At 34.9% G+C, this 24,030-nt stretch overlaps 1 long non-coding RNA gene across 1 annotated transcript; it reads left to right on the top strand.

Moving 5' to 3' along the window:
- Positions 1-8,545: 8,545 nt before the first annotated feature.
- LOC111095142 lies at positions 8,546-23,600 on the top strand. The gene is made up of 3 exons (XR_005356739.1): positions 8,546-8,696; positions 13,102-13,565; positions 23,266-23,600. It is a non-coding gene; the product is annotated as an uncharacterized LOC111095142 (long non-coding RNA).
- Positions 23,601-24,030: the final 430 nt, after the last annotated feature.

Below are 24,030 nucleotides of genomic sequence, written 5' to 3'. Positions count from 1 at the left end.
AGGAAAGTCTATTTCTTTATGGAATAATTCTGAATAGTTTTTATGTAACTTCAAGCATAAAATTCATTAAATGGCCCACCTTACAAAAGGATGATAGATCTATCCTATAAAAATGTGAATTTTGTGTAAATGTTGAGGATATATAAGAACCATAGATACAAATATAGAGGACAAGAAATGAAAATTCTTTTCAATATGCTTATTCAATAATAAGTTATCCAGTGTATTAAGAATTGTCATATTAAGCTTATGTAAAATTAATGTTTTTCAAACCCATATTATTATAAGAGAAATGCTACCAAGTTTTAAGTTGATTATTTAAAAGCATAATTCATTTATTTTGGTTTTTGGTTACAGTTTTTTTGGTTTAAGTGTTTAACTATGATCATCGTACTCAACATTTTTTCTCCTTCCAGCAGTTAAAAAATTGTGTGTGCCTGTGTGTGGGTAATGTACATGTGTACATACACACACACACGAATAGAATGTACAGCTGAATTTTTAAGAGTTATATGCTGTCAAGAAGGTCTTTCCTTGGAAAAGCATGCTTTCTAACCTTTATACTATTGAATAGAAATTCTTTGGGTGGTTTTAACTTTATACCCTACTAGAAGCAGAACTATAAGCAAAGGGATCAGACCCATGTTTCCTTCCTCATCATCCAAAAACTAGTGTTCCTCTTAGTCACTAAGAACCAAATTTTAGTATTTCCTCATATGCATTTATTCACAATGTTATGGATACCCACCTACACAGCATAAATACACAGTATTTCTTGTTGCACACCCTCACTTACATGTGCACATGCACACACAGTACAAACAGGGATATATTGCTCCTTTTTCCCTGGTAAGTAAGCATTTAAATGCCCAAATAACTGGGAGGAAATGAATCCGTTAAATGCCAATTGTTTGCATACAATAATTTCTTTCTCAAGTGACATTTTATGCTAAGATAGATCTTAGTTTACTGTTCCTTGTTTCATCTATACCTTAAAATTTCAAACATGTTAAAATTAAAATAGGTTGTCTCGGCTATTTCTCTATTTTCTCTCTGGGTGACTCATAACTTCACCAACTATGTATACTCTGAGCTCCTAGAGAAAGAATATGTATACTCAATTCAGTAATATAATATTCAATTATATCTGTATTTTCAATCTCTATTTACCTCCCTCCCCCCCATCAACTATTTATTGCACTATTTATCTTGCTGCCTGTTGGATATCTCCAACATGTCTAAAATTGCGTATCCAAAGTTAGTATGCCTAAAAGTGGATTTGGATTTTTTTTCTCACACCTTATGTTCCCTATTTCAGAAAGGGCATTTCCACTTAAACCAGAGATCTTGCTTTCATTGTGGTTACCTTCCTCTCCCTACTTCATTTGCCTCATATCTGATTAGTCATCAAACTTTAATCTCTCTAAATATATTCTGTCTGTTAATAGACTATAGGTTCTCACTAGATTTTAACAACAGTTTCTTGATTTATTTCCAATCTGTTCTTTCCGTAATCTCTACCAATCCACCCTCCAACTTGGTGTCTAAATTATCTAACATGCAAGTATGATCTTGTTGACCCTCAAAGAGTTATAGGAATCATCCCATTTCTAACATCGCTCTGACATGGAAAGATTAGATAGTTTAGTAATTTAAAGGCCTGAACACTCTTAGCTTCCTATCTAGTGTTCTTTAAATTATACTGCAACATGATGTTCTAAGACAAAAGAAGAGTAGACTGATCAGTAAGAAAGGCATTCCTATAATGCATGTTTTGGTTTAAGGATGAAAACTAGTTGCTGCTTTTTCTGTTTGGTGGAAGGAAATAGTTGAGGCCCTCCTGAGTCAGCAGTTGTGCAATATTGCCCTATTTCAGGCCCTGATTTCTACAACTTGCTATAATGCTATAGTTTGCAAATCTTCACTTTACCAATAAACTGCCAATTTATTTAATTTCACATAGCCTACTCATTTCAACATAATTCCTGGAGCAAGGTGGCCTAGGATCTCTGGCACCTAACGTCTTCCGTCTTCATATCAGAGCTCACCATGTAGGAGACAAATGTGCTGAGGGATTGTCCTCCAACAACCGCTCTTCCAACACGGAGCTGTTATCAGCAACAGAACCAAGCAGAGGAAGCAAGTTTACAAGATCACACCAACATCCCAGTCCCCAGTCAAGCCTTTGTGGTTTTAAAGCTACAAATTCTGCCAACAGCAAAGATTACATATCCTGTTTTTCTGTTTTATTCTGGCCTTCTAGTTTATTCCCCACCTCCAATATCTGCAGTTCCTGACTCCCAGTGATCAGAGGTGAAAGTCAAACATTCTCAGCTTTACCCAGGAATGTGTGGATTCCAATCAAAGTCACACCTGATTCGATTCCTTAGACACACTTTAACCTCAACTGCTCCTTTACTCTCATCTTTTCCCAATCTTGTAGATTAGTTTTTTGACACCATCAAATGCTTTTCCATTGTTCTGCTTTTCATAGAATCTTGGCTTTACCTTTGATTTGATCATTTTCTTAATGACCTCTCACTAAACAATTCCTAGGGAGTTGCACACCTCTCTTATCACTGACAATTCTGTACTACTGTTCTAAATCATCCCTGAGCTCTTATGCTATCAATAACTTGCTAGGTTCCCAGACACATATTTACTAGACCATTTTAATACAGAAATATTTTAAAGTCCATATGTGTTCCATTTTTCTAAAATAAATTGATTTTTATAGTATTACCAGAATTTTCTTTAACAAAAAATAATGTATGCAACAGGTAATCTGCATCTCTTTTTTTAAAAATCCATCCTAATGCCTTACTTCATCTCTGTCATCTCATTATGATAATCGTGTTTAACTTCTAACCCTGCAGTTCACTCTGACCCTAACATTTACCCTCTCTTTGGAATAAGACCCAGATTCAGGTAGTGGTCATTTATGAGTGGGCTCATTCATATACGAGGAATGAGGTAGAGGCAAGTACTGAATTTCAGGGAAAGAGTGTAGATCAAAGAGGAGGTAACCATCAGGACTAGTCTGAGGCTTACACATTTAATGGAGAGCAAATATGGAGCTAACATCAGAAGGGAGCGGAGTCTCCAGTGATGAAAGAAATCTGAAAAAACAAAAAAACTTAAAAAAATGATAAACTACGAAAGTTTGTTTGTTTGTTAGATCATGAAATGCTCCAAATGTTAAAACGGTCTTTCTCAATCTTTTCTACTTTAGATAATTATTTGTACCATTGTACAAATAGAAATAGCATTTCTATCTCCCTAGTCTTAAATGGAGTCTTTCTGTCTTCTCCAACTTGATTTTCAAGCTCCTGATCATTCCTGGAGACTGTTGTGAATCTAAAATTAGCAATGTTTATGATATATGTGTGTATCCTGATCCATTTCAGCAGAGCCTGTAGCTCATAAAACCTTTGATTTGACTTTGTGTGAAACCTCCTTTTATATTGCCAATATCTCAGTATTTCTAACGTTTCAGTAGTTTCCAATATCCTCAAGTCTCAAAGCCATGCTCTACCTTCCCTTTGTTCTGTAGACAATCAGAACCCCTTCTTTATTGAGATCAGAGTTAGCTTCTGATCAGAAGCTATTGAAGTAAATTTGAAGACTTCACTCTCTCTGTCAGAATTTCTTTTTAACTTATCTAGATTTTCTTCTCTGTTGCCTCAGGCAAGAAATATTCTTACCCTTTCCAATATGACACCTTTACTTGCACACTTATCCCCAATTTTAGAACCTTGGTCAATTGAGCAAGTTCTTCATCTTCAGTCACATTTCCACTGACTTTTTTTTAAAATTTATTTATTTGAGAGAGAGAGGACATGCACACACAGAGGGAAAAGGTAAAGGAGACTCCCAGCTGAGCAGGGAGCCCAATATGGGGCTGGATCTCAGGACCTTGGAGTCATGACTTTAGCACAAGGCAGACATTTAACTAACTGAGCCACCCAAGTGCCCCCAATGACTTCTTTTTGATTCATCAACATAAAAGTAAATAAGTAAATGTATTGAAAAGCATGAGTATGTGTGCATATGAATGACTATTTTTCTTGTCCCCTGATGACCACTTCTTTGTGGGTTAGAGATATTTTATGAATACCACAAAAGTATATCATCCTATTCCCAGCTAGTTGATGGCTTTACACTGGAAATTCCAGCTCTAGTATTGTGGATGTAGAATGTGGCCATCAGTCATCATGCACAGAGTAGTTTACTGGTTCCAATCTTTATTCCTTGGCCATGTTTCTGCATTAGACACTGAGGTCTAATACTAAACTGTAGGCAGTGAAGGCTGACTTAGTAGGGAAGTTGTCTCCACCCTTGAAGGTGGGGTTATGGATTTCTCTGAAGCCTAGGCAATGGTCAGGATAAACCAGGGTCAGTTTATGGGCTGAGGTTTTATCACTGCCTTTTGCAATTTTCTTTTCATTTTTTTAATGTTTTATTTATCTATTCATGAGAGACACAGAGAGAAGGCAGAGACATAGGCAGAGGGAGAAGTAGGCCCTCCGCAGGGAGCCCGATGTGGGACTTGATCCCTGAACTCTGGGATCACACCCTGAGCCGAAGGCAGACACTGAGCCGCTGAGCCACCCAGGCGTCCCTACATTTTGCGATTTTCAAATGAACTGTGGTTGAGGTTGGTGAGTTTTTTTAAAACTGATCTATGATTTAAGTAAATGCAACTATATTAAGTACATTAATTGAGATTTTTCTCTATAATGTGTCAAAGACATCATAATTATCAATAGTTTTCCTTAACTAAAAACATACAAATAGACTATATAAAAAAGGATCTAAAAACAATCAAGAAAACCAAGAATTTGAGGAATGTCTCATATCTATGCAGAATCCATTTTACAATTCAAATCTTACCAAGAATAGGCCATTGTGTTTTACATGCATTTAATTTAAGCACTCATAAAATGCTGAAATTGTCTATGATACTGGTTTATATTCTAACACTGGAAATAAAACAACATTATTTTTCTTTCTTTTGCAAAGAGCAAAGGGTTTCAGAATCAAGTTTGTCTTCAAGCATCAGCAAAGGCTTGCTGACAAGATATTTTGGAACAACTTGCTATTAGGAAGGAAGTATGAGTAGGAGGATGAGAAATAGCTCATGCCCATATGACACATACAAGTTGTGAATGTGTTAGAAGTCCATGATGTAGAACATAAAAGGATGTAACAATTTATCTCAGTGACATAAAGGACCTTATTCCATTCTTTCGTTTTTTAAAGGCTCTATACTGAATTAGATTTTCTTTCTCTCTTCTGTTCTCATTTACCTGATGGTTATAAACATTACAATTTATAACATCATGAGAAAATACAGAACCTGTCAAAATATCTTGAACAAGCTCCATGGGCTTTCATGTTGAAACCATTTGACCTTGTTACTCTAGGTTCATGACAAAAACATTGCTGCATAAGAAATATCAATAAATTTATCCTCTTTTTTAATCTAATAACTTACGCTTTTAGAGTTACTTTAAAACTGTCACAAGGCTTTATACATAAATTCTGCATCTCGTAGAAATTGGTAGCAAAAAAACTTCACAAAAACAAAAAAACCTAAAAACATTACTGTCAAATTATTATCCTAGGATATGAGATAATCAAATGATTCCTTTCTAACATTATAATACACAGAAATTGGAAACCCAACCAATAATTTGTTCAACAATTACTGAGCTTCTATAAATTTTGAAATTCTGACAGGTGCTTGAGGAATCCACAGCTGAATGGGCCAAAAGTCTTCCTAATTCCATTTTTATCACAGCTGTATCCTCTGTATTTACACTTATCTATATCCTCTAGCAAACAGACTTTCCCCTCTAAACAATATTCTGAATGTCCTTATGGAACAAAGTTTTGTCATTCTTGTATCACAGTCATATATTTACTTATACAAATCATCTGAGCAGCTTGTAAGACACTTGAGTTCCTTGAGGGCGGGAACAATACCTTATCTACCATTTATCTTCTAAAATACATGGTTTAGTACCTAACCTTTATAATGAAATCTCTTACACACAACTCACAAGGCAGCTTAGAGGGAATGCCAGATGAATGGTATAAATAGTTGAGAATTACAGGGAAAGAGAGGAAGGGAAGGCAACTTCCAGCTTCAGGCCACATAGAAGTGCTTATGGAGAGGCAGCAATTGAATTACAGACCGATGATACTCTTTGATTAGTAGATGTATACACTTCTAAGTATTTTTTTAAGATTATTTATTCATGAGAGACACAGAGGGAGACAGAGGTGGAGACATACACAGAGGCAGAAGCAGGCTCCATGCAGGGAGCCTGACGCGGCACTCGATCCCACGACTGCAGGATCACACCCTGGACCAAAGGCAGGCCCTAAACTGCTAAGCCACCCAGGCATCCCTCTTCTAAGTTGTTATATTTAAATGACTAAATTGGCCAATGGGACAAAGGGACATTCACAATCTTTGTTTTACTTATTTATATGAATTATAAGATTAGTACACATTTGTTTCAATTATGTATTACATAATCACATGTTTATTATATCCCAAAACTTAGCAGAATACAACAACTATTTTATTCCATTCATGATTTGGTGGGTCACGAATTTAGGTAGGACATAGCAAAGGGGCTTATCTTTTCTACAAGATGTCTGTGTCTCAACTGGGGTGGCTCAAACATCTGGAACCGGCTAGGATGGCTCAGCCCGGGGCCTCTGTTCTCCCTGTCTGTGCGATTTCTTGGTTCTTCACAATGTTCTTGCAGGTGCTGGCTGGGAAGCCTGGCATTGCTTGGGGGCTCACCATCCACTTTCTTTCCACTCAGCCTCTCCTTGCTATGGTCTTAGGGAATGTATGGTAGCAAGAAAACTTCAATGGGTAATCCCACTCAAAAGAGGGGCAAGAGGGGAAAGTAGTAGTCATTGGTGCATAACAGTTCTGAAATTCAGCCAGGACAACAATGTCAGTTTCTTAATTAGAACCCAGTCCTGCTTTCTTTGAGCTGGTTCCTACGATTTTAAACTCCACTCTCCAGCTTATTGGCTCCAAACTCTTAAGCATCCTTCCTTTTCCATAGGAAGTGATCCATGTTTGCAGCTGTTGAACTTTATCACTCTGCTTTCTGTCTGTAGTAAGTTTGGGACTCTATGATATTTTTCTTTTGAACTGACCCTCTATCATTTAATATAGGTATCAGTGTTTCCACAAATATAATTGTCCTAAAAAACATTGTGGTTTTCTCAGGAATATTATTGATGTTTATTAGACAAAAGTACATCACAAATGTCTCTGAAATAGGTGGCTCTCTGTCTTGGGCTGAAAGTCAGGGTGCTATGATCTAACACCCTTAAAAGCCATAAGAACCCCCTAGGAAAAAGGGTGTAACAGGTGAGCTTACAGCTTTGTTGTCCTTGTTGTCATCTTTGTCTATTGGAGAGGGTCTGTGAGGAATATCATTAAATCAATTGCCAGTCTCAATAAAGGGTTCAAGCTGCTTTCCTGACTCCATCTTTAAAGTGACATGATATTTTATTAGTAGGTTGCCAGGTGGATCATTACCCTGAGGCCATTTCTTACTTTGTGAACCTTATTCTAGATGGTCAACTTTCCTTTACCTAACTCTACAGTCCCTTTAATGCTGCTAAAAAGTAAACACTTCCTCCATAAGTTTATCTCTTTTCTCATATTTTGTCATATGTAGTTAGCAGCAGTCGGGTAGCACTTTTACCTCCTTAACCAGATCAATGAGTTCTTTAGGTAACTGTTCTGTTTTCTGTGTTACCCCAGGTAAGGCTAATATTTCTGCCAATACATAACGTAAGCTCCCTTTTCCCCATATTCCAGTAATAATTTCTATGTCATCCTTTAAGACTTCGCTGACCCATAAGTGTCCTTGAAGCCTCTTGCCACCACCAGTCTCAAAGTGAATGTCTCATGTTTTAGTTTTTTTATGAAAATCAACCCAGTTCTGATTCCAATAACTGTATCAGTTAGTATTCAATCAGAGATGCAGAAGCACTATGTGTATATATTGGGGAAAAAGAAGTGTATTATAGAAATTAGGACTTCCACAATTCCACAATCATGAGAGAAGCTAGAAATGTGAAAAGTAAAAAAACAAAAAACAAAAAAAAAGGAGTCAAAATTTCAGAGAAAATTAACTAGCCATCCGTATCAGAGTTGGTTCTTACATGGAAATGTAGAAGCTATGCATATCCAGCTGCAGAGTTGGGATCACAAAAGGAGGCAAATGTAAAAATCCATGCAAGGTTACTGGTTCTTCTCTGTGAGCTCACAGTAAAATGTCTGGTGGTGAGATTCGGGCTATTGTTTGCCACAAGATTTGGCAGTCAGGAAGGAGAACTAGACACAGAGATAGGAAGGGAAAGGAAAAATGGGAACGTACCTGCAGCTGTCTGTCTCTCATTGCCTGTGGTTAACAATGACCATGAGGGTATAGTGACTGTGCTTCGCTTCCATCTTCTAGAACACATATCACTTTTGGCCAATTAGAATGTAGAACATCCAGGGAAGGAGCTTCTAGAAAACAAAGTTCCCCCACTTAATCAAGTTAATAACCAAATGGCACATAACTATAGTCACTGAAGAAAAAAGATGAAAATTACAAAAACATATAAAGAAGTAGAATAAAAGTTATTCATATAATCAGGACTGAGAGGTAAATGCTATTAACAACATATCTTTACTCTGAAACACTTCATTTTATTATAGAGAATTTAACATCGGCAACATAGTGATTATGAGATACAACATAGTGATTAAGGCCCAGGTTTTGGTTTGCTTAGCTAGGTTCGAATACCAGGTTTCTCATTAATAAGTGTATGACCTTTGAACAAAACAATGAACATCTCTTTCTTATGTTTTTGTTTTGTTTTGCTTTGCTTTTGTTGTTTTTTTTTTATACAAAAGGTGGATAAAAAAGTAGAATGTATCTGTGGTATAGCCTTGCAACAATGTCCACATCCTAATCCCTAGAACTTGTGACTATGTTAGGTTTCATGGAAAAGGAGCATTAAGATTGAAGATGAAATTATGTTTGCTAGGCAGCTAGCGGACTGTGAGAATGGGCGTAATTATATCCTGAATTATCCAGGTGGACCCAATATAATCACAAGTATTTTTACAAATAGAAGAGGCAGGAGAGAGACAGGAGTTGTCGCTGTGTGAGCAGGACACAGCCTAACCTTTCTGGCTCTGGAGATGTAGAGAGACTGCCACAAGGTAAGGCTAGAAAGAATCCAGAAAAGGGAAGGAAACAAATTAACTCTAAAGCCTCCAGAAGGACATAGCTCTACCAATACCCTGAGTTTAGTCCAGTGAGACCCATTTTGGACTTCTGACCTCCAGAACTCTAAGAAACTTGTGTTGTTTTAAATCACTACAAAGTTATGCTAATTGTTATAGCAAGAATAGGAAATAAATACGCTACATCCTGGGAGTGTTACAAGGATTAAAGGAGACGATACATGTAATCATGATTAAAATAGGTCCTCGCACATGGTAACTGCTCAATACATGTGATTCTTTGCTATCAAAAATTATAATTTTTCCATTGATCATATATTTATCATATCTATATCTATATAAAATATCTCCCCCAAGTTGTAATCAATTTCTTGTTATTAGAAAAACGCTTCAATGGAAAAACTAAACGGATACTTTGTCTTGATGCCTATTATGGACTCAGCGGCTAATATATTATCAGACACATAGTAGGGGCTTTGCAAATATTCATTAAGTAGATACGTGAAAAAATGATCAACATATTTGTGCCTATATATATTTTCACATTTGTCTTTTGTCTTTAGGCTAGATTCCCAGAAATGGTATTACTGGATCAAAATGAGCTGAACATTTTCATGCTCTTTATACCTACTGCCAAATGGATTTTCAGAAAGGTTACACCAATTTACACTCCCACAGCATTGTATGAATGTGACTTTGTCATCCTACCCATGCTAACATCAAGTATCCTACATTTTAAAATCTGATAACTTTTTGCCTATTTTTATTCCCTCACTTGCAGTTTTGCTTATTTATAATGGTGAAAAAACTCATTAATGATTTTACTATTTGCCTTTTTAATAATTTCTTTTGTGAATTCTGTCATCATTTTCATATTACAAATTATTTTAAAGATAAGTAATATAAGAAAGATATAGAAAATTAGCTCTCATGAACTTTCCAGCAAAGTTTGGCAAATGTTAACAATATTACAATATTAGCTTCAATTATTGATTTATTTATTTTTGAAACAGATTATGATAGCTATATTTGAAATATCTTCTACTCTCCCTTTTCTGTTTCTCTCTCCCTAGGGAGTATTTCTACACATTTTTGTTTATGTTTTTGTACTTTTATGTGTTCACACACTACACACATGCACACACAATTAGTATGAATTATCTATTTCCTTTTCCAGCATGCTAGTATTTTTCATATTCACAAATGAGTACTTTGTGTCATAGGATTTAAATCTGTCATATTTGCTATACACATTCTCCTAGTTAGTCATTTTAATTTATTTTTAAATTGATTTTCAACACATTACACTTATTTGATAGTATAGAATTGTATAGAATTAGTATTAAAGTTACATGGTTTTCATTCACATATTTAGTTTAATGGCAAAGCCTTAAGGTGGTAATTTTTAACCCTTTCTGATTCATGATTTCTGATCTTAAAATAAATTGCCATAGATGGAAGCCGATAGCAGCTATTAAAATCTGTATTAACTGATTATCTTACATGGAATTTGTAAAATTTAAGATCTCTTTAGGTCTTATATCTTGATTAATTCTCTTTTTACAATATTAGCTTATAGTGGAGGCTGAAATGATAGCAGTGTCAGTAATTCATCAAAAGAAAAACAAATTCCAGATATGTTCCAATATCCATCAAATTTTAAGTAATATCAGGAGAACACACTTTTTCTGAGCTATTAAAAAGAAAGAAGTAAAACATAAGACTTTCAATGGTAGACTTCCCCAATATTAATGGATAGGACAGAAATCATTCAACATTGTTTAAGGCTGTGAGATCTTCATGAAACATAAAAATAAATTTAACCAAACAGATGTAAGGTATAATAAAATGACTCCTAGTATATACAGACAAGCGATTATAAAAAAGAATTATATTTAGGACTTGTGACTTAAGAATAAAAATATCAGACAAAATTTTGTCAACACTTCCTCTAAACCAGTAACATCTAATCAATGGGTAAAAATCTAGGAATCACCTTTCCTTGAATTTTCCTTAGATGCAAACTACGATAAAGGGGAGGCAAACATGAGCCACTATGTTGTTGTTGACATTTGTGTAAAAGGACATGATTTCCTCGGGCCCCCAAGAACATGTAAAAATATGACCCTTGGACTAAAAGAAAAGTGTAAGTTATAATTTTAAAATCTTTCATCAGAAAGTGTGTTCAAGGTGAAATAGTTATGTTTATAGATGTCCAGAAATCAGAAGGCACAATCCAAAGATATATTTCCAGATTTGAAGAGAGCAATTATCTAACATAAAAGTATTTTAAATTTCTGAACATATGCACACAAGACAATAAAAAACTGCTGCATCTAATGTTATCTCTTTGACCAGAGATACAATGAAAGCAAAATAAAAATTAGAGGATGAACAGCTAGAAATTGGGTTTAGCTGATACTATCACACAGAAATATTTCATTCAAAAATGTGAACTTTAAATAGATTTCAATAAACAACCAGGCACAATTAAGTCTATATTTGTAAGTAAATGATAAATAGAAGAAATTAAAATGTGCCTTTGGTGAACTCTCTGTTAAGAAAGTGCAACCACTTAACCTATTCACTCTGGTTTTAAATCAGTGCCCTTCAGCTTTCTCTTAGCCAGCTCTGCTGGAAACTGGCAAAGAGCACAAATGGAGACTAAACTTAGATTCTATTGCTTTCCTCTAAAAACGACTCATCAATTTAAAATACTTGGGCAGATGAAACTGACAAATGGCTTGCTACACTGCATACACCTAAGAGCTATGAAAATGGTATTAATTCGCTTTTTATTCCTCTATTCATGTAATAAGAAAGGTTACAAATTTCCTAAGAGATAGGGCACTATTTTGGGAAATAGTTTCAGGAATGAAAACATTAGAAGGTAGGCTATTTATAACTTTATATAATCTGATGTAAATATGCACTGGCAATGGGATAGCCATTCAAGCCAGACTTGAATTTGAAAACTTCCTACTGTTATTCAAAAAGTTTTCCACTGTTTCATTACTTTCATTTTTTTTTCTTTCAGGATTAAAGTATAAGGCAGGCTATCTTTAGTAACCTGACCTAATGGTTTCTTTTATCCACTCCTTCCCAAAAGCCCACCCCAATAGAAAGAACCTTTCCCAAGTGTCCTGGGAAGAAATCTCCTTGGGAAATTCTTCAGAAGGCTATTTAGAGAACACATGGTGACTGAAATAGTTTCTGAGGAGAAGCACTGGCTTTTCTTGAGGGAGGGACTGTCTGGGCCTCCTCTGCCAGATTCTTCTGTGGATAGTGCTTTGCTCTCTCTGGTCTTTAGCTTGGTGGAACTTTATGTATTCCATTAGATTTACATAATTTATTTTTTTACAGGAAGAGATTTCATATTCAATACTCATTTATAGTAAGAAATTTGAAAAAAAAGAAGCAAAAGGCATAAATTGAAGAGAAGGGATGGGGAGATGTGATGGGAATTCAAAAAGTTTAGAAAGCGCAGAAAATACAGAGTTTAGGGTGCCGCCAACTGGACACTCAGATGGAGGCTCCTAAAGGTCTCTATGACACTTCTGACAGCTGCTGAAATGTAGAAAGGTGAACACGTATTTTAATATATATATGCCTCGGGTGAGATCTGGCCTGTCTGGCAGAGATTATAAAATATGGGAGTTGGAATTTTTAATTACACTTGTAACCTACATCTTACATATTTTTAAAGAGTTTTTGTCTCTAACTCATTAGTAAATACATTACCCTAAGAACAATAGAGTTCTAAAGATACTGACTTCATTTCCAAAAATGAGATAGTTTCATTTCATTCTTTTTTCCAGGCCACATCCCTAACTGTGGACAGTCATTTGTGCTGCAACAGCCATGATCTTTTCAAATAAAGCTTACATTTTTATTTTTTTAAATTTTTTTTAAGCTTACATTTTTAAAAGAAACTTTGAAATTGGATTTATCCTAAAGCTTTCCAGATAATCCAGTTGCCCAGATCTTGCAATTAATCATGAAAATAACATGCAGAAAACGAATAAAGCATGTAGATGAACGTGGAAACATCAACTACCCATCCTACACTAGCCTTGATTTCAGAACTAATGATGGGAAATACCTTGCTGATGAAGACTGATAATATCCAATTCAGGTATTTCCATCAGAAAGACAAAGATTCTCCAAATCAGATATTATCTACATGAAGAAGGAGACGCTCAAACGACAAGCTCAGCTCCTGACTAATTGCCACAATAAGACAATGTCTGCCTTTGCTGCTAGAGAGCTAAATTGGCACACTGTACGTACTTGTTGGAATTAAAAGATGGCTGGGGGGGAATACAAAAATATTCTTATAAAAAAAGTTAGGAGGTAATCTCGTTATAAGTTTTCCAAACTTCCCTACTGAATGTTTGTTCCAAACTTTATTTAAATAGCATGTTACAGCGATACCTCATTTACATGGTATGTCAAAGTGTTATAATTTCCACATTTCTAGATTCCCAGGTCCAAGACAGCATTGCATAATGAAGGGAAAGGTTACAAGATTTCTAGGAATGAATTTCAGTGTAAATAATAATCAGTTATTTTATCAACCTTCCATGGACAACGAGGTATCTATGATGTGTTGGCTATTACATAATCTTTTTACCCTCTGTGGATTTAGGTACTTTTAGTAAACATGGAAAGGAGATTCATTATACTGTGGAGTATTTCTTTTTTAATTCTGTTACTTTTTTTTTTTTTTTGCATTTGCGTTTTATCACAAAATTCATCTAAGCATAGAAATGGTTGTTTCTCATTGGGGAGTTTATCTGCCAAAATGTTATTGCTATAGGAAATGTATGTCACATTGGATTATCACTTGGCACTATCAAGCCAGAACAGTGTGAGCTTTAAACTTGGTTTAAAGAAATCTAATTAGTATCAACTGAAAAAGAAGATCCCTAAAGATATTTCTTTCTTACTTTCCCTAATATAAAAGGTGATTTGTGATAAAATTGTTAATCTGTAATCATTTTTACTACTCAAAACTAAAAGTGACGCTTTCAGAACATATTATTCTTAGTAATAGGCAAATATCCTTAAAACAAACTTAAAAATGTAGAGGGAGATAATGAATGAATAGAAAATATTATTCCGAGTGAATAACAACCATGAGGGCACTGGTGAATGAAAATATTATAAGACTCTAAGGCGTTTGATACTGTTCAGTACAGTTCTCCACACAAATTTAGTGACGTTTTATTTAGTCAACCAATAATTTATTGAGTAACTAGTATGTGCCAGATACTGTATTAACAAAGGAAATGCAAAGATTTACACATATATGTACTTACATGTAGACATACATACATATCTGCACATATATACACACATTTATACAAGGATACATATGTGTTTGTGCACACACATATTTGCATGTACACACAAGTAAAAGGATGAGATTAAAAAACACACAAAGAGCATGCTCTCCAGAATCTGACATACTTGAATGTTCTTGAACAATGCTGAGTCTCAATTTTTTCGTCTATGAATGGGATTGACAATACGGCCCACAGAGGATTTTAAGTATTAAAAAACAAGAGTGCAAAGAATTTAGCTCAGTGTCTGCCACATGAAAGCAAAAGAGAGCATAGTTGTTGTTATTATTTTGTTTTTTTGGGGAGACTTCTTGGAGGAGGAGGTGTATAAGCAAGCATTGAGAGATGGGAATATGAAGAAGTTCTATTTAAACAAATGTAATGTGAGTATATTGTAAGTAGAGAAGGAAAAAGTCATTCAAGAACAGGTATGAACTTCTACCACCACCAAGTAGTATATGAAATTTACTATTCCATGTGAAATACAAGAGAATTCTAAGACCAAAAAGAGGGTATTTTTTAAAAAGAAGAAATTACTGTTTACAATGAAATAAATATGTCAGCTTAGATCTACCTAAAATACACTAGAGAAATTAAAACATAATTAGTGAGGAAGATATATTATTTATTCAGGAAAGTTTAGTGAAGATGAGGAAAAAACAGGAATTTAAAGCATCATTCATAATTTGAAATTTAAAAATCTATTTCTGTGATTAAAAATATGAAAATATTTTTGTTTCAAGTGGATTCTAGAATAAACCAATTACACATATTCCCCTGTCCCCACTCCTCCCTCTCTCTTTTTAAACTAAAATTTCACATTTCTGCTTATTTATGTTTCTTCTATTAAATTGGCTTTTCCAATACACAAATCTTATCCTTTGGGGTGACTGCTTTCAGGTAAGGGAGAGGTGAATTTATATTTAAATTATGAGTCTTTGTGGTATAGAATTTCACCTATATATTATCTTAAGGACATGAGTTTAGGCAGGGTCACTCTGAAAAATTTCTATGAAAGCATTTCACAGAGTCAGCTTTGAAGCATCATAAATGCTCTGGCATGACATCTGGGGGTGGTATTTTGAGAACAGCAGACTTCTGTAAAACACACACACACACATACACATTTGTAACTCTCTATTCTATCATAGACAAAATTAGGTAGGAGCTATTTTACACATATATAATAGCCAAAAATAGGAATTGATAGAAAAAATAGATGATAGAAATAGATTAGAGATAGAGGTGGAAATGAAAATCCATTTTGCACAAGCTGCTCATTCATGAGCTCTGGCTACTTAGGGTCAGTCTCCTGAGTCTCCTGAGTGTATAACTTAATATCACTTCCTCTCTCTTACAGATCATTGCCTTCTACTTATTGAGTCAAAGTGAGCTAATGACTTTATTGAATTTTATTATAAGCAGTTTTACGAGAGTAGACTTATACTGGCTTTCATCCTTGAATTATGCCCCTGCCCCCGCAACATAACTCTCCATGTTGAATTCCTGACCTTTTTAATAGTACCCTCTCAAATGCCAGCCCTGCCAGGAAGTCCTTCCTGATGCTTCAGACATTTTAGGTCCCTGTAAATTCCCACAGCATTTTGTTTGTACTTCTTGAATGATAGATGTTTCATGTCTCTCTCTCTCTCTCTCTCTCTCTCTCTCTTTTTTGGTTGGGAGGAAGGTATTCCTTCCCTTTCTAGAAACACTTTGTAAGAAAAACTGGCATATAATAGGACCTTGATAAACATTTGTGGAGTTGTACTGAATTGAACTAAATTTGTAGACAACTTGTAAGCTGATTGGTTTAACAGTACCTTTCTAAAAGCCCATTTATCCACTCTATTGATAGTAGTTACGCACTATCTTCCTAATTCTAGTTATATGTATACAGATATAAATAAGCTCATCACTTCATGTATTAGAGTCACTAATTTTTCATTAGTTTTACTGAGTATAGGCCTGCCATTCATCAACAACGTTATGGTAAAACTTTCATACTAACGAGCATCTAGCACTATTCATTGCACTCTATGCAACTGTCATATTTTAAATGGTGTAATGATAGGAAGGCACAAATCTTTCAAGTACTTTTTATCACCCTATTTACCCATATTCTTCTTTGTTTTGAGGTAGCAACACTAAATAATATATATATATATCACTATATAGCAATGTAAATGTTACCATCATGACTGTCACCCAACAAGTGTATAATACTTTAAAACATAATAGCAACATAGCGAAGAGTTAAAACAATTTCATTGATTTTTATTCCTAGCTCTTAATGCATCACTGGTCTTCTTCCTTTCATGAGTCAATTTCCTTTACTACTCTTGCTCATTCAGGAAAATTTTTTCTATCATAGTTCTGCTACCATCACTAATAATTAAAATGTATGCGAATATCCTAATGCTTAGCTACAGTGATATTTCCAGAGACAATGTCAATGGAATTACCATTTGTGGGAAACTGCCTTATACTTTTGCTTTTCAAAAGTCATTTTTGGTACTCTCCTTTGATTAAGAGTCCATGCTTCACTCAAACAGAAGTCTATCCTGAAATTCTGGTCCATTACATAATTTTCAGAAGCTGGAAGAAAGGCATTTGCATCATTTCTGTTCCCAGATCTGTTCAATATATACTTCCAGTCTGTCATGCCTGAAATTAATTTTTTACAATCTGGATCTTTACTATATGCTAAAAATTCAGTACAAAAAAGGACCTCCTTCTGCAGAGAATATGTAAGCCAGAACATCATGTTCCATCTTTATAATGAAACACATAGTTCCTATCAAAAGGCAAATTTTTTTGTTTCAAAATGTTTGAAGAGAATAATGCTTCAAAAGATTTCAAATAGTTACTTTTATGAAAGTGAAAAGATTCCTATGTCAAATATATTTTACCCAGATTATACAATTTTTTGTATAAACTAAACAACTTTTTATTTACTTAAAGCTACAACTCCCTCTGTATTTCATGCTTGTGAGGTTGGAAAACAAAAGCAAATAATCCTAAAAATAGTTTCTCTCAAAATGCTCACATTTAAGTGAATAGCTATTAAAATGCAAACTAATTGTTACTATCTATCAAGTTTTAAACAAATAATATACCACTTTGTCTGTCTAGTTAAGAAGCTTATCACCCTCACACCTTAATATTTTGTTTTCCTCAAAGTATGAAATTACTTGTCTGGATTTTTTTTCAAACTAGTGAAGCCTCCCCAAAATAAATGTCAAATATCAGAAAACAAACACGATAACATTCAAAACCAAACAAATATAAACATTCTTATGATCTTTGAAAAATTAGTTACCTCTGAAAGTGTGTTCATTTTTCTGTTAAATGGGAATATAAACATGGGAGGATATGATGAAATAATATACATGAGGGCCAAAACACAGGACCTAGATTAGGTTCTTCTCTTCCTCTTTCTCCTCCCTCTCGGCCTCCCCATTACCTCTCCTCCTCCACCTGCTTCTCTTCCTTTAATTTCCCTTTCTCCTATTCCTAATTCTTCCTTAATTTCAAAAATAGAAATTTTTGAGTCTTCCGAACTACATAGTATTTGACCTGGGTCCAGGATTCAAAATGAGACCTATACCACACATAACCTTTCTTCATCCTAACTTTTTAATTTTCTCTAGAGTTTCTATTAATTCTGCATAGTGAATTTGCTATAGGCTATAAGAATAAAACTTGTTAGTGTTTTTTTCTTTTTTTCTTCTTTTTCTTTCTTTTTTTTTTTTTTTTTACAAATACTATATTTCTAAATATTTTTGCTTAGTTCTTTGGGGTGCTATATTGTTTGGTACATGGATATTTGTTAATGTGTGGCCTTTATAATTTTTTCAAACTAAATAATAAATAATAAACTTCTTTATAGTGTTTTTTTTGCATTAACCTTTGATAATACTAACACACTCATATTACAGAGTTATACAAAACTTATTAATAAATATTTGTCATTATTCTAGCTATGTGGATTCTTTTTCTCTGGTCCATTTCTTACACCTAGTTAACATTTTTTTTATATTCAATCTTTTTATTTTATTATTTGTACTTAATTTTTTTTGTACTTTATTTCTATTCATCTTTATATAAGGTTTGTTTCTTGTCATCTTCTGCATATTTTTATTAGTTAGGTTTAACTCATACTTCTTTTTCTACCACAGCCTTTGATGTTTAAATTATCTTGTTTGGTTTTGAGTATCATAAGGCATTACACAAATCCTTGTGCACACTATCTGTATTGGTCTAAACTTTTATGGAACATAAAGAGTATTTCATTTTGTACAACCTCTTTCCCTGCTCTTTTATTTTTTTTACTGATTTTAACTGTATATTTGATAGCGATTCTTTTCTTTTTGTATTCTTATTACTGTCGCAATCCCTACCATTTGTTAAAAGTAAGTTTTTGGTTTTTTTTTTGTTTTGTTTTGTTTTGTTTTGTTTTTTATTGATTAACCAGCCCAAATCCACTCCCCTGTTATTACTAGGCATTGCAAACTGATCACGAAGGGGCACTACTTAAGTTAACTTGGCTACATGTGGCTGAAAACTCAATTCACAGTGGCTTAAATAAACCAAAAGTTTATTCTTGTCACATCACCATATTCTGAAGGGGAGAAATCCAGAGCTCCTATGCCAGCTTTTCCATGACATTAATGATTTGATCTCCTTTAGGCTTTCTACTCAGCTGAGTTTAGAATGATCTTTTGCCATTGGGCTTATCATTCCAAGCTTGTGAAATGGCTAGACACCAACCAGCATTTATCTGAGTTTTGGGGAAGAAGAATATTAAAACCAAAGATAAAAGATATGTGCCGCCTTTGTCTTTCCCTTTAAAAATGGCTATTTTTATCCATGAGAGGCTAAGGAATGTTGTATTTTATCTGGACATGTTGTTATCCCACGCAAAAATCAGGATTCTATTATAAAAAATAAAGCATTAAAAAATAGATCCTGCATAGGCAGGTAGCAAAGTCTGCCAAATGGACTAACCTCCATGTCAGTATCACAGGATTCTACTGCCCCCCTCCCCAACACTCAGTCACTGCTGATTTGTTGCACAGTGGACTCCTAACTTTGGATAAAACAGACTCTCCTATGTGTCAACTGGGAATTGTGATTCAAAGAGAATAGTTAATCTGTGTTGGATGCTGGAGCTCAGAACCAAGGCTGGGGCGTTCAATATCTACCAAACTAAATTAGGGACAGTCCAGAGAGAGAGAGAAAAGAGAAAAAAACCAAAATTCTTCTCTAGAAAATTTCAGAGCTTTAACAACACGTTAACTTCAGTACACAAAGAGCAGTTCCTCTGTCCATTTCTTCAACATATTACCCTTTTTGTTCCAAGTAGTTTGACAGTGTTTCTGTTTCCCAGTTCAGATATGCAAAGACTATGTTATTCTCTCTTGGCATTTTTATTTAATTTTGTTTTGTCTTAGAACTTCCGTTTAGCAGCAATTTAAACTCTGTGGTAGGGATCTCTGGGTGGCGCAGTGGTTTAGCGCCTGCCTTTGGCCCAGGGCGCGATCCTGGAGACCCAGGATCGAATCCCACGTCGGGCTCCCGGTGCATGGAGCCTGCTTCTCCCTCTGCCTGTGTCTCTGCCTCTCTTTCTCTCTCTCTGTGACTATCATAAATAAATAAAAAATTAAAAAAAAAAAAAACTCTGTGGGAGCAGGTATCCTTATGTCTGTTCAACGTTGCATTTCCTCAGCTTAGTATGCCATGTTATCAGTAAATATTTAATGAATAAAAGCTTTATATAAACTAAGCATCCCCTAATTCTTTTTACTATTCCTTTGATTTTTTGATTGGCTTCACTACTAATTACTGGTTATTTTCTACAGCAGTATTCTCTTTTAAAAGTACCTTTGTTGAAAGATATCTGGACAATGCTCTTAATGGCCCTGCAGAAACAGCTAATTTGGTTGTGGTCAATTATCAGAAAGCATACCTTAAGTGAGAAAGTCTTTCTTTTGCCTTCACGCAGGTTAGTATTTGAGGACACCAATGATTAGTATCTGCATTTTTCTGCCATATTCATAAACCAACTGGGAAATAATACAAGGAGGAAGATAGAACTGACAACCAAAATAACATCTCAATAGCAACTATTCAAAGAAGAATTGGGTTGTATCTGTATTCTAGTATACTTCCTAGTGCTGAACCTCTGACTTGGGTATACCCACTCACCCAGAGGTTCTAGAATAAGACAAAAAGCATGCATTACATTATGTGGCCCTTATGAAATAAAGTTAAAAAAAATTAATATGAAGGAACCCAGTTGGGAGAACTCTACCAACAAAAGGTTAATTTTGGCATTATGCATTCAGCATATGGCAGGGTTTGTAATCCACCTATTCATGATCTCTACTCTCAGAGTTCCATTTGAGCCATCATTACATCTCTCCATATGTTTGTAGAGAAGAATATGACCGGGTACCATCCTTATTGGGAGGTCTTTCACAAAGTTCTTCATTTCCTAAACAGTCTATGCAGAGCATCTGAATTCCCATTTCCCTTTGGTCCCATGTTTTCTGCACACTGCAGAAGGGAACTGAGTGACTTTACAGCCGCAAAGACCACAGTCTCTTTCTAAGTAGGCATTTTCAGATCTCTGACACTGAGACTATTTCCACTGCCTCTTAGGGAATTGTCTAGCCATAATAAATACACTCGTGAAGGAACTTTTCTTTCTCATATGTAATTAACCGATTAAGGCCCAAAGTGTAATCATGTAGAGGCAGGTAATTCTTGAGCCTTATGCAAAAGACTACATTAATTTTAAAGAACTCTCCTCACTTTTTCTTTCCTAATAGTGGATCTGAGTTAGCTGATCTAGAACTGTCTGTCTGGGGATTTTTCTCACAATTTAATGAGAATTTCATTAGTCCATAAAACATATTTGTTAGTCAATTTAAAAGCAGTGATACTGTCTTTAGGCCATTGCTATAAAGACTCAAGGAGCTCACTCTCTGTGACACTCCTCCCCTCTCCCACAATTAAATCTTTGCCTCAGTTTCTCCTGCTTTTGTGTGATCTGGGAAATGGAAAGAGGCCAGGAGTGTTAGGCTGATAGAACCCATACCTATAGAAGAGAAAGAAGCTTCTCTTTCCCCCCAACTCCTTAACTCCAGCCATAAGTTAAGAACAATTTAGTTTTGTATGACATTTATGTATTACTGTCTTGCATTAAGCATTTCAAGGTTAGCCTTCCCTTATATTCTGGCATTGACTTGATACCAACTTCATATTCAGTTTAGATTTATTTTTTAAAAATATTTTCTTTATGAGAAACAGAGAGAGAGACAGAGAGAGAGAGAGGCAGAGACACAGGCAGAGGGAGAAGCAGGCTCCATGCAGGGAGCCCGACGTGGGACTTGATCCCAGGTCTCCAGGGTCAGGCCCTGGGCCGAAGATGGCACTAAACCACATAGCTGCTCAGGGTTCCCTTCAGTTTAGATTTAGATTTGATTAGGCCTCTTGAGTCTTTTCTAATTAAGTCTCTACTCTACTTTCTCCTTTCTCCCCAGTGTATCTGTTGAAGACATTGGATTACTTCTTTCACAGAATTTTCCACAATCAGATATTTCTTACTGGCTACTTATAAGTTCCTACATACCCTACACATTGGAATTAGATCATTAGACTCAATGAGATTCAAGTTTGAGTTTTTGGCAAAAATCCTCCATAATGTATAAAATTTTCAGGTATCCCAATTTATGATATTAATTGGCACTAGTAATCATCACCCAGATATAATTTTTTTTAAGATTTTATTTATTTACTCATGAGAGAGACAGAGAAAGAGAGAGAGAGAAAGAGAGCAGCAGAGACACAGGCAGAGGGAGAAGCAGGCTCCACGCAGGGAGCCCAACATGGTACTTGATCCCGGGTCTCCAGGATTACACCCCGGGCTGAAGGCGGCGGCTAAACCACTGAGCCACCCAGGCTGCCCCACCCAGATATAATTTCATTAGTCATTTAAAAAGTGGCGATATTCTTCCACTGTCTTCTATGTCTGTCATTTTATCTCCTTGTTATTTCAGAAAATTATTAATATCTTCCACATTTCACATGTTTCTTAATTCTATTTCCTGTTTTTGAAATGATGGCAGAACTATTTAATTTTCACTAATTATTTTCAACAATAACTTGAATGGTTCTTCAATAGTTCAGGTTTTGTTTCCTAGCTACTCTGTTCTTTTATTCCTTGCAAAACAAACAAACAACAACAACAACAACAACAACAAAAAAAGAACCAAACCAAACAAAACAAAACAACAACAAAAAAAACAAGAACAAAAACAAAAAAACCCAGCAACTTGATTAAGCCAGTTATTATTATTGTTCCTTACCATACCTTTTGAATATCTGGCTAAACTTTAGAGACCATGTGTAGAGCAAATGGATTTGTGGTAAAATGCCAAGTACTTAATTTATAGCTCTAATTTTACTGGGTGAAGTCCTACTGGTGCCATTGTTAAAAGAAAAAAAAAAAAATCCAAGATCCAGCTATAAACTTAAGAAATGACTTAGTTGGGGGAACAAAGGAAAGATTCTCTTTTATTTCTTTGATGCTAAAACTTCTGTTCTTGTGTGTGGGCTTTATATTCATTTCAGAATCATTGGCATGATGTATCACATGGATTTGGGATACAACATCAAGGGATTGATCCTACTGAGCCCAGCTCCAGAAATCCAAGCTGTAGATGTAGTTCTTGCAGTTCATACCTCCCTTTTTCTCAACACATGACTCCTGGCAGCACATCATTCCAAAAAGGCTGCCTAGGAATCTGAATGACAGAAGACACTGTTTTTTGGGTTCTATCCCATTAGGTGAGAGAATCTAGAAATTCTTGTAAGATTTGGAATTTTGATTTCTATCACTGTTTTAAATAACAGTTAAGGATTATTTTTCTCTTTTAAACTATTTCATGGATATATTATACAAGAAAAAGGAGATTTTGTTATATTTGCATCTTATAAGAACATTGTATTTATTTATAAAAAGCTATTTATTTTTTAACATGCATCTATTGTAATTATTTTACCTTTACATAAAACACAGATTCTCTAATATTAGATTATTACTTTTGTACTCCCCATCTTAGTTTGGTAAAACTGTCCCCCTTCTAGTCAGTCATAACAGAAAATTCTTTTATCCTGCACTAACACAGACTGCTGCCACATTAGTGGTCAAGAAACCCCCAAGAACACCAGGGGTTTCATAAAGTCAAGACAACTCTTTCTGTGTTAAAGGTTAACCTCTGGTCTTCAGGGCATGCATCAGAATTATCAAAAAAGGGTTAATTGGAAACAGTGCCTAGAATACAATTCTGAATATCATCCTCATTTGGCATAAAATAGAGTTCTCTTATTTCCTAC

Source organism: Canis lupus, chromosome 3 (genome assembly GCF_011100685.1).
Source record: "Canis lupus familiaris isolate Mischka breed German Shepherd chromosome 3, alternate assembly UU_Cfam_GSD_1.0, whole genome shotgun sequence".
Taxonomy (NCBI): Eukaryota; Metazoa; Chordata; class Mammalia; order Carnivora; family Canidae; genus Canis; species Canis lupus.
The sequence above is the reverse complement of the archived record's forward strand: the minus strand, read 5'-3'. Positions and strand labels throughout refer to the sequence as shown.